Genomic DNA, 13,146 nt, shown 5'->3' on the forward strand with positions numbered 1-13,146 from the left:
CATTCCCTTGATCCTGAAAGATCCTCCAATGTGGCACCATTGGAAAGGACGAGAAAGGAGAAGCTTCTAAAATCTCAGGGTTAGGACAAATGGAGACATTACTGAGACTGCTCAAGAAATTCAACGATCAATGGGATGATGATGATGATGATGATGATAATAAATTTTCCCCTTATAGTGATATGTTTTCTATTAGAAACCAGTTCTTATTTTTTGAGTTGCCTTTGAGTACTTGCTCTTTCTTTACTATGTTATGTTATATATACCACATGTGGGGGTGGTCATTCTGTTTCTGTCCTTCTCCTTCTGAATAATTTCACTCAGTATAATACTCCCAGATACATCTGTATAGTTGCAAATAGCATGGTTTCATCTTGTAGTTGAGTAGTATTGTGTATGTGTACCATGATTTCTTTATCCAGTCATGTGTTCTTGGACACTTGGACTGTTTCCGGAGTTTGGGTATTGTGAATAGTGCTGCAGTGAACTTAGGGGTGCAAATGTTTTGTGGGGTTTTTTTTCTGATATTTTTTGGTCATTGGGGATCAATTGCTGGATCATCTGAGGCATCAATTCCAAGTTTTCTGAGAAGTGTCCATATTGTTTTCCAAAATGTCTGGACCCAGTCAGCATTCCCACCAGCAGTGAATGAGGGTTCCTTTTCCTCCATATTCCCTCCAATATTGGTTGTTTTTGCTATTTTTGATGTGTACCAGTATCACTACTATTAGGTTAATATCTCGTTATTATTTTGATTTACATTTCCTGATGAGCAGTGATTAAAAAAAAATTTTAACATGTCTTTTGGCCATCTATGTCTCTTCTTGAAGAAGTTTCTGGTCATCTCTTTCTCCCATTTTTTTCAATGGATTTTTTAATTTTCTCTTGTAAAGTTCTACCAGTTTTTAATATATCTTGTATATTATCCCCTTGTCAGATGTGTGGTGGACTAAATATATTCTCCCACTCTGTGGGATGTCATTTTATTCTGCTCATCATTTCTCTTACAGTGCAGAAGTTTCTTAGTTTGTAGTCCCATTCTTTTGTTCTTGCTTCCATTTGCTTGGTCAGTAGCATTGATTCATTGAAAGTGTTTCTGGATTCAGTGTCATAAATGGTTTTGCTATGCTCTTCTCCTTATAATTTATGGGTTCTGGTCTGATATCAAGGTCTTAGTCCATTATAATTTCTAAGGAGGACAGGCTTGGAGGGTGGTTTGATAAATAGGAACAGTGGTGGAGGGAAGGTCACTTTGGTATCAGGGGGGATTGGATTCTAAACATTGTAGGCCCTAATAACTGTGTTATGAACAACTTTGTGAACTACAGTGTTTAACTAATGTATCTTATTTACAATAAATAAATAAATAAATCAGGTGACTTTAAATTTGAAGGACCATGAAATGTTAAAGCAAAAAACTTTGTCTGCCAGCTGTCTGTGTCACAAGAGACTCCTGGGTTAATCATCACCATGACTCCTGCCATGCAGGATGGGAAGGGCTTGGGAGCGGGTGGAGACACTAGGGAATGTGAGCTTGGTGAGACCAGACGACCATTCTCAACCAAACAAATCTAAAAAGGAAGAGTATGGATTGAGATTATGGGGTGGAGAAAAGTTCCTATTTAGGGTTATTTTGTTGTTATTGTTGTTGTTGTTACAAATAGCACTAACAAGGAAAAGAACTAAGTGAATATTTACAAATTATCAGAATTAAGTTTTCATAGTGTAGTGGCTATCATGTTCGCCTCACAAATTATCAGAATTCAGAAAACTACTTTGTAATTTAGAAATCAACTGATTCTGGAAACTATGATTCAGGGATGTGAGGTGGGGATAGATATTGGGAACCTAAAAGAATGCCAAATGTGAAAGTATTGTGGTTCCCATGAGAGTTTTTCCTCTTCCTGGAAACTCAGAAGAATTTATCTGACCTTTTGGTCCTGGTTTTCAGCAAGATCTATTTTCAGGGCTTAATCCTGCCTCTACTCAGTGATGCCTTTTGGCAGTGCTCAAGGAATAACTATGTAAACCACAGGTAGTGCTGAGAAATTAAACCTTGGTTGGCCAGATGCAAGGAATACACCTAATGTACCGTACTCTCTTCAGCCCAGACAAATTTAATTACATAATTAAGTTTCTAGATATGTATACATACACATATGCATATGCATGCGTATATACATGCATGATGTACCAAAAAGAGGCATCTTACCAAGGAACCTTATACTATACATTTCTATATACTTGCTCTCTATTCCAATTAGAAGCTCAATCAGGGTTTATTTATAAACTTCAGGAGTTTCCTTTATCTGTTTGTGTTTTTTTTTTCGTTCTCATCTTTGTGTTTTACATTTTTAGCCCTTTAAAAAATGTCACTCTTTTCCCAGGGTCCTCAGATCGTTGGGCCAGAAGCATCCATGTTCTTGTCATCAATTGTGCTTCAGTCGTGCTAGTACTAAAAGTGTAAGAATATCATAATCCCAGAGTGATAGAAAAACCTTTCCAAGGAAGATGAGATACCCAGAGGCTGTGAAGCAAAAGTCTGAAAGATTTGACCAAGCTAAAATGAAAAGCTTTGGTTCAGCAAAACACCAGGAACAAATTCAAAAGATGAAATGCACACTGGAGAATCCTGTTCTCTCAACACCTCTGACAGTTCAGAGAGAGCAGCTGCAGCCCAACTTAAAAAACTCACAAAAAGGGTAGGAGAACAGACAGTCTGAGCTCTAAGGCAATGACAGAAGAAGAAATAGGAATGCCCAATTAAGAGCGAAGGCATGGCAATTTTAATGAAGAGTGAAGGTAAGATGTAAAATGTAAAGATTACATTTTCTCGAAGATTAAAACGTTACATCTGCTGTAAATAAAAAACATTGTGGACAAGGGACTGGGGAATTTGGCATACTCCTGGGGGAAGACAATCTATTACAGGGTATCCTCTAGAATGGTAAACAATAGCACTTGTTTAAATAATGTCTGAATTTGTAGCCCAGAATCTGAGCTGTGATCCAGCAAGACACAGACTCCCCTCTGTAGCCTGAATGTGGCGCTAAAACAAAGGAAAGACTTATTTTGGTTACCACTTCAAATTTGGGGGGGCAGAGAGATAGTACAATGGATAGGGCATTTGCCTTGCACATGGCTGACTAGGGTTCTATCCCCGGCACCCCCACATGGCCTACCAAGCCCACCGGGAGTGATCTCTGAGTGCAGAGTCAGGAGTAAGCTGTCAACACCACTGAGTGTGACCCCCAAAACAAAATATGCACTCATATATAGAAAATATGTGAATATAAATTAATAATAAAAATTAAAATACCTACATATAAATGTATACATATTGTATAAATATACATAGACAGACTTTTAGTAGTCTTTGGTGCCTATTTGTCTTAGTTAAAACTGAAATTTGTCTCCTTTATACTTTTTATATCTAGGTAATTTTGTTTTTTGTTTTTCATCCTTGAAGTTTATCACTAGAATTTTTTTTTAATTCCAGGTGCTTTATTGAGACTTATGGAGTAAAACAAAACAAGATTAATGAAAATAACAATTTATCTGATAGAAGCCATTTAATGTTGATAGATTTTAGTCTTTAAGTTAATGTAGATTAAATTCACATGATTTTAGTTATCAGAAAGATATGCTAAAGTCAAAATGCATGTGCCATAAAGTTTTTAATTTTTAAATATTTTTTAAAATTATTTATTTATTTTTTAATCAGTGAATCACTGTGAGGGTACAGTTACAGATTTACACATTTTCATGCTTGTGTTTCCCTCATACGATGTTCTAGAACCCATCCTTCCACCAGTGTCCATTCTCTACCACTAATGAACCCAATATCCCTCCCATCCCCCAATCCCATCCCCCCACCCCACCTCTGTGGCAGGGTATTTCATTTTGTTCTCTCTCTCCTTTTGAGTGTTGTGGTTTGCAATAGGGGTATTTAGTGGCCATCATGTTCAGTCTCTAGTCTACTTTCAGCACACATCTCCCATCCCACACGGGATCTCCAACCACACTTAACTTGGTGTTCCCTCCTCTACGTGAGCTGCCTTTTCCCCCAGGATGTGAGGCCAGCCTCCAAGCCATGGAGCCAACCACCTGGTACTTTTTTCTACTATTCTTGGGTGTTAGTCTCCTACTCTGTTTTTTTATATTCCACAGATGAGTGCAATCTTTCTATGTCTGTCTCTCTCTTTTTGACTCACTTAGCATGATACTTTCCATGTTGATCCACTTATATGAAAAGGTCATGACTTCATCTTCTCTAACAGCTGCATAGTATTCCATTGTATAGATGTACCAAAGTTTCTTTAACCAGTCATCTGTTCTTGGGCACTCGGGTTTTTTCTAGATTCTGGCTATTGTAAACAGTGCTGCAATGAACATTCAAGTGCAGATGTCATTTCAACTATACTCTTTTTTTGCCTCTCCGGAATATATTTCCAGGAGTAGTATTGCTGGGTCAAATGGGAGCTCAATTTCTAATTTTTTGAGAAGCGTCCATACTGTTTTCCCAAAGGGCCAAACCAGTCGGCATTCTCACCAGCAGTGTAGGAGGGTCCCTTTCTCCCCACATCCACACCAACAGCGATTGCTTTTGTTCTTTTGGATGTGGGCCAGTCTCTGTAGGGTGAGGTGGTATCTCATAGTTGTTTTGATCTCTCTTACGATTAGTGATGAAGAGCATTTTTTTCATGTGCCTTTTTGCCATTTGTATTTCTTCCTTGAGAAAGTTTTTGTTCATTTCATTGCCCCATTTTTTGATGGGGTTGGATGTTTTCTTCTTGCAGATTCCAACCAGTGCCTTGTATGTCCTTGACGTCAACCCCCTATCTGATAGGTGTTGGGTGAATATTCTTTTCCATTCTGTAGATTGTCTTTGTATTTTGGTCACTGTATCTTTTGCGGTGCAGAAGCTTCTTAAATTGATATAGTCCCATTTGTTTATCTCTGTTCCCACTTGGTTGGTCAGTAGCATGTCATCTTTGAATATACCATTAGCTTCAATGTCGTGGAGGATTTTGCCAACCTTGCCTTCGATGTACCTTATGGATTCTGGTCTGATGTTGAGGTATTTAATCCATTTTGATGTGATTTTTGTGCATGGTGTAGGTCAAGTTCTAAACCCATGTTTTTGCATGTGGTTGTCCAGTTATGCCAGCATCATTTGTTAAAGAGGCTTTCTTTGCTACCTCACATTTCTTGCTCCCTTATCAAAGATTAGATGTTCATACATTTGGGGTTGTGTGTAGGGATATTCCACCCTGTTCCATTGGTCTGCGGCTCTGCATTTGTTCTAGTACCATACTGTTTTGATTATTACTGCTTTGTAGTAGAAATTGAGTTTGGGGAGGGTTATGCCTCCCATTGTCTTTTTCCCAAGAATTGCTTTTGCTATTCATGGGAATTTATTGTTCCATATGAATTTCAGGAGTGTTTGATCCATTTCTTTGAAGATTTTCATGGGTATTCTTATAGAGATCACATTGAATCTGTATAGTGCTTTGGGGAGTATTGCCATTTTGACAATGTTAATTCTTCCTATCCACAAGCAGGGAATATGTTTCTATTTCCTCGTGTCCTCATGTATTTCATGGAGTGTTTTAGAGTTTTCTTTGTAGAGATCCTCTACCTCCTTAGTTAGACTGATTCCGAGGTACTTGATTATCTGGGGCACGATTGTGAATGGGATTTTTTTTTATGTCACTTTCCTCTGTCTTGTTATTTGCCTATACGAAGGCCATGATTTTATAGCCTGAGACATTACTGTAAAAGTCAATTGTTTCTAGGAGTTTCTTGGTAGAGGTTTTAGATTTCTCTAGGTATAGTGCCATATTGTCTGCAAATAGTGAGAGCTTGGTTTCTTCCTTTCCTATCTGGATACACTTAATGTCTTTTTCTTGCCTAATTGCTATTGCAAGTACTTCCGGTACTATGTTAAACAGAAGTGATGAGAGTGGATATCCTTGTCTTGTCTCTGATCTTAGAGGGAAGGCCCTTAGTTTTTCTCCATTGAAGGCAATGCTTGCCATGGTTTTGTGGCAGATGGCTTTGACTATCTTGAGGAAAGTTCCTTCTAAACCCATTTTGGTGAGAGTTTTCATCATAAATGGGTGTTGTATCTTGTCAAATCCTTTCTCTGCATCTATTGAAATGATCATACAGTTTTTTATCTTTGCTGTTGTTGATATGATGCATTATGTTGATTGATTTCTGAATGTTAAACTATCCTTGCATCCCCGGGATGAATCCCAGTTGGTAGTGGTGTATGATCTTTTTGATGAGTGGTTAGATTCTATTTGCTATTATTTTGTTGAGGATCTTTACATCTGTGTTCATCAGGGATATTGGCCTGTAGTTTCCCTTGTTACTGGTATCTTTGTTTGCTTTTGGTATTAGGGAGACATGTGCCTCATAGAAACTGTTTGGGAGAGTTCCTGTTTCTTCAATTTCCTGGAAAAGCTTGAGAACTGGCAACAGGTCCTCTTTAAATATTTGAAAGAATTCACTAGTGAATCCATTTGGGTCTGGGCTTTTGTTTTTGGGTAGACATTTGATTACAGTTTTAATTTCCTTGATATTGATGGGTCTATTCAGGTATTCCAAGTCTTCTTGGTTTAGTCTTGGGAGATGATAGGAATCCAGGAATTTATCCATTTGTTCTAGGTTCTCTTGTTTCGTTGCATACAGACTCTCAAAGTAGTCTCTGATGATCTTTTGAATTTCACTAGTTTCTGTTGTGATGTCCGCTTTTTCATTCCTAATTCGGTTTATTAGGGTTCTCTCTCTCTCTTTCTTTGTGAGTCTTGCTAATGGTTTATCAATCTTGTTTACTTTCTCGAAGAACCAGCTCTTGGTTTCATTGATCTTTCGGATTGTCTTTTGGTTTTCCATGTCATTAAATTCTGCTCTAAGTTTTATTATTTCTTTCCTTCAGCCAGGTTGGGGTTCCTTTTGTTGATCTTTTTCTAAAATCTTGAGCTGTGAAGTCAAGTTATCTATGGTAGGCCCTTTCTTCCTTCCTGAAGAATGCTTGCAAAGCTATAAATTTTCCCCTTAACACAGCTTTAGCTGCAACCCATAGGTTTTGATAGCTCATGTCTTCATTCTCATTTGTTTCCAGGTATCTTTTGATTTCTTCCTTGAATTCCTTCCTAACCCACTCATTGTTCAACATTGAGTTGTTTAAGTTCCAAGTGTTTAATTTCATTCTCCGCATCTGTGTGTGATTAGCTTCTATCTTCAGTGCATCATGATCTGAAAAAATAGTTGACACAATTTCTATCTTCTTGATTCTATTGAGGTATGTTTTGTGACCCAGCACGTGATCTATTTTAGAAAATGTTCCATATGCACTGGAAAAGAATGTGTATTCTTTCTTTTTGGGGGTGTACGGCCCTGTATAAGTCTGTTAGCACTCTCTCTTCTATTTCTTCCTTCAGAGCCAGTGTTTCCTTGCTGAGTTTTGTTCTTGTTGATCTATCCAGAGGTAATAAGGCGGCATTAAAGTCTCTGACTACTATTGTAGTCCTTAAATGTCCTCCATAGAATCTGTTAGCAGTTGTTTTAAGTATTTAGCTGGTCCCTCATTAGGTGCATTATGTACAACAGGAAGAGATCACACATTTAAGAGTGTTATTTCTTCCTGTTGCACATAACCCTTGATAAATACAAAATGGCCTTCACTGTCCTTTATGATCATTCTCAACCTGAAATATATGTTGTTGGATACTAGTATGGCAACCCCAGCTTTTTTGAGGGAGTTGTTTGCTTGCAAGATTGTTTTCCATCCTTTAACTTTGAGTCTGCATTTGTTTGGATTGTTCAGATGTGTTTCTTGTAGGCAGAAGAATGTTGGTTTCAGTTTCTGGATCCATTTTTCCACTCTGTGTCTCTTGATAGGTGCATTTAGACCATTGACAGTGAAAGACATTATTGTCATGAGGTTTTGTGCAATCTTTCTATAAGGGTTTGTTGCGCTTATGGGTGTTTTCTATTTTGTCTTACAGGAGCCCTTTTAGTACTTCTTTTAAGTTTAGTTTTGAGTCTATGAAGTTCCTGAGCTATTGTTTATCTGTAAAATGTGTATCATTTCATCAAGTTTGAGTGAGAATTTCGGGGTATAGAATATTCTTGGTGAGGCATTCATTTCATTGAGTTTTTTCACTATATCCCACCATTGTCTTCAGGCTTAGAGGGCTTCCTCTGATAGATCTGCTGTAAATCTAAGGAGTGCTCCTTTGTATGTGATTTCTTTCTTTGACCATTCTGGTGCTGGCAGAAGTCTTGGGGAGAACAATACTTCATTTTTAATCTCCCTTTGCCTGTCTTCTTGTTCTATAAACTATTAGTTCCTCTATATGTTGAATCTTTTTGTTTGCTTTGGGCCACACCCAAATCCAAGGACCGCTCAGGACTTACTCCTGGCTCTGTGCTCAGGGATCATTTCTGGCAGGGCTCAATGGACTATATATAGTGCAAGGGATGGAACCCGGGTCAACTGCATGCAAGGTTAGTGCCTTTCATGTTGTATTTACTATATTTCTGGCCCTGAATTTCTTTATTAGCATGACTTGGATCACTTTTAAAAATTATTTATGCCTGGAATTTCAATAATAAATGTGTGTCAGAAATTTTTGTCCCCAGAGACTGGGCAATGTCAAATGCAAAAGACAGCTAAAGACATCTAAAGAATAAGTGCCAGGAAAGTTGTTAATATCCTACGATTCATAGGGTGGTCATTTTCATGACAAAAAATAATCTGGTTTAAAATTCCATAGTGCCTAGAGTAGGGATCAAGGCTGGATACTGATTGGTCTGAAATTTCAAATAACTTCAAGTGATTGTGGAAGAAATCCAAAATAGGAATAACATATAAGTATTTAAGTATTTTCTTCTGTAGAGATAATTTTATACTAATGCTACTATTAAGGGAATTTAAGTGCATATGCATGAATATTTTAAGCACAAAGCCAGAGAGATGTCCTTAGATATATAGCTTATAATTTTAAATAATGGACACTATAATAAACCTTGATTGAACAATTTAACTTGCTAGAGGTTTGCACTACTTATGTGGGTTACATTTTCTAGTTAATGGAAACATGACATTAACATTTTTGTTTTAACCTTTTTTTTTTTTAGAAAAGATGGCATTTTCTGGTTGAGGTTTTTAAAGTGTCTCAGACATATCAATCAAGTTCAAACCCTGAAATCATGTGTAAGTGTGGAAAGACAGTATTATGGTTATTAACATATTTTTCCTTATATGAGATTGGATTAAAATGACACTGAACACGATATATTGTGACTAAAATAACTAAAAGTGGCTAAAATGTCAATATCTAGTCATAGTGAGTTCCAGCAATTCAATGTCTGGTTGAAGTTTTATTTAGCACTTCGAATACAAGCATCCATCACTTATCAGAAGGGAGAAATTCTGTGAGAATGATCTGACCTGGACTGCCTTTGTGTCCTTACCCCTAATTACACATATTTAAGTTTTGGCGGTTCTAATTGTTTATAAATTTATTTGCATGCTTTCTTTGAATATTTCATAGGACTTAGTTGGACTCTGTAATAATACCTATCCTGTCTCCTCCCTTTTTCTATTAAGGTTAATTTAAAGGGAGGAATTTAATTCAATAGAGTCTCATTGTTTACTCAAATTACAAATGCATAATGAGATCTCAGTAGGAAAGGATGCTGAATGCCACCTTTGAGACTCAATCAGTACCTCAGGGCAAAAATATGATAGTCTAACCATTTAGCCATTAAGATTTTCCAGATTATAGCCTTTGGATGGCCAGACCTATAGTTTTAGGGGCTCTTTTTGATTCAAAAAATGCTGAAAAAAAAAAAGGCTCACAGGAGGAAGGGCAAAAATTTAAGGATGCAAAAGTACCTATTGTCAAATCTTTGTCCTTAGATTATAAAACTGATGAACAAAACTGTGGGGGATAGGGGAGGATGATGCAGATTGGTCCAGAGGTGATATAAGGACAATGGCAGAGGGTTATGGGCATTTTGGTGGTGGTGATGGTAGGGCAGAAACAGTACATTAGTACCATATAGTATTGTTACCACACTACGTAACCAATGATAATAATAATGATAATTTTTTAAAGCTGGGAACAAGTCTTGTTAGAATGTGGATAAAAGGGGAGTCTATGCACTGTTGGTGAAAATAAAATTTGCCTATCAAATGAAAACAATATGAACAGTTTGAAAACTATTAAAATGTATCTACCACATTGTATGACTGAAATGCAAACACAAATGTTTGTAAGTATGTAACGGTGATTACTAATAAAAAACAAAAAGAAAGAAAGAAAGAAAGAAAGAAAGAAAGAAAGAAAGAAAGAAAGAAAGAAAGAAAGAAAGAAAGAAAGAAAGAAAGAAAGAAAGAAGGGAGGGAGGGAGGGAGGAAGGAAGTAGGGAGGGAGGGAGGGAGGGAGGAAGGAAGGAAGGAAGGAAGGAAGGAAGGAAGGAAGGAAGGAAGGAAGGAAGGAAGGAAGGAAGGAAGGAAGGAAGGAAGGAAGGAAGGAGAGAGAAAGAAAGAGAGAAAGAAAGAAAGAAAGAAAGAAAGAAAGAAAGAAAGAAAGAAAGAAAGAAAGAAAGAAAGAAAGAAAGAAAGAAAGAAAGAAAGAAAGAAAGAAAGAAAGAAAGAAAGGAGGGAGGGAGGGAGGGAGGGAGGGAGGAAGGAAGAAGATGTATCTATGTATCTAATGTATCTACACATGGTAGGGCATTTGCCTTGAATGTGTCTGGCTGACCGGGGTTTGATTCCTCCGTCCCTCTTTGGGAGCCTGGCAAACTACCAAGAGTATCCCGCCTGCACAGCAGAGCCTGGCAAGCTACCTGTGGTGCACTCGGTATGCCAAAAACAGTAACAACAAGTCTCACAATGGAGATGTTACTGGCACCCACTCGAGCAAATCTGGATGACAGTGCTACAGACACACAGTGTTACAATAAGAAGGGGTGGGTTTGGAGGTGTTATCCTTTGTCATCATTGTGCTGAGTTGTGTAGTTTTAATAATTTCCAAACCATTTTGTACACTTCTAATTGATACAAATATGATGTGATGTATTTGATTTATTTTCCTTGTTGTTGCCATTTCTTGCCATTCCCTAACATAATCTCCACAGGAAGCTGAAATGAAACACTAAGAAAATAAACATAAATATAATGCTGACTACCTGGAGGAATTTGGGGGTGTTGCTCTTTTTATTTCTCTCTCTTCAGCTTATCAGTTCTCTACAGTTAAGAGAACATTATTAAATAAGATTTTAAAGTAATTAACAATAGCCTGGTTTTCATTTATTTGGGTTTTTAACCCATAATTTCTTCGGAAGATTCTTTATTTAATCAAACAAGTTTAGTTGGACCGCTTTACTTAGCGCCTCTTCCCATGCAAAGGTTATATTTTTGCTCATTTTCTACATGCTCAGGTCAATAACTACCTCTTCACTTTAAGTAACCCAGACTTGTATCACATTCCAAAAATTTAAGACAACTCAATAGATGCAAAAATTAAAACCATGCCATAATCAAGGTTTACTCTACCACACACTACAAGGAGAATCAAAATAATCAGTAGTGCAAAGAAAACTTTTGACCATTATTGGACTCCTTGTAGTTGGACAGCATAATTAACAATCAATTTGCTCAGTGTCTATCTTGGGTTCAGAATTGAATTGGGCACTGTGGGAGCTACAGATAAACAGTATGTAATAGATGTAGAAAATGGTACCTAATGCATTTAGAAAACAATATTTAGAAGATAGAAATATCAACTTAATCGAGAACAGGGCTATTAAGGAAATAGGAAACATTACCAAAAGAGTTAAATCTTTGACCAGCCAAATGGTGAGATTATACCCATTGTATTGATATAGACCTATTTATTCCTACTTTGCTTTCAAATTTAGCAAACATGATTTTCTGATGTCTACAGCCCTTTCAGAGCAGTGACTCAGAATGTGATAGATTTCTCCTGCAGACACACTGATGGCTGAAAGCCTCTGTCAGTAAAACTAGAGAAACAAACAGAAAAAATAAATCAAATATCCTATAACAGTCTCCCAAACTTATCTAAGCCATCTTTCCCCTCATCTCTGCCCCCAAATCACTCAGTGCCCCAAGGAAATCTATCATCTTTGCAAGAACACAAAGTTGGGGCTGGAGCAATAGCACAGCAGGTAGGGCATTTGCCTTGCAGGCGGCCAACCCGGTTCAATTCCCAGCATCCCATATGGTCCCCATGCAGTGCCAGGAGTAATTCCTGAGTGTAGAGCTAGGGGTAACCCCTGTGCATTGCCAGATGTGACACCAAAAAGGAAAAAGAAGAAAGATTCCAATCGCCTCTCTATTACACCTGAGGTTACTGCTGACTCCCTGGATCTTTCCAGTTCCCCAGCTCCCAGGGCAGAACTGTCCACTTAAGGAAACACTGCCTAGAGTATGAAGGCATTGTACGTACGGGGACTCCAAGAATAAGAAATATTGCAATAATAGATGGCCCAAATGTGCTAAACTCTAATTGCTTAAAAAGACAAGAGATAAATTACACATAAACAAGCTGCCAAAATGTTTATACTTTTTAAAGGTGTGGGCTTAAGAGAAATCTCTATGTGGAATACTCAGATAATTTATCGGATTTATATTCTGGGTGGTTGAAATTTTAGTATTGTTGACGTAGCAGGACCAATAATGGTGATAAAGAGGAAATAACAAGACATCTCAAAATACTGGTTTGTCTACCATCTTTTTTACAGGTTCCAAGTGAAAATAATTAATCACAAGTTTTAATAGTGAAAGAATGAAGAAGGATTCATATTAGGTTTTGAAGAAGGTAGAGAGATAGGGTGTGGCAAGCCATGAGCTCTTGGAAAGTAATAAAACCAAGATGTGATTGGATGAAGTTATTTTGTCACTAGCCCAAAATGCATGAAGGCAGGATCCACTTTGCAAACACAGAACTGAAACAAAGAAGACTAACTGGCACAGCACCAAACAGACCCAGAGAAGGCTTGATTCCATAGGAGAGAAGCTCCCATGGGAAGATAAGGATGTGAAAGAAAACCCACTAAAACTTCCAAGTTCTTCCTCCATGACTACATCTTTTTTTTTTT

Source organism: Sorex araneus, chromosome 8 (assembly GCF_027595985.1).
Source record: "Sorex araneus isolate mSorAra2 chromosome 8, mSorAra2.pri, whole genome shotgun sequence".
Lineage (NCBI taxonomy): Eukaryota > Metazoa > Chordata > Mammalia > Eulipotyphla > Soricidae > Sorex > Sorex araneus.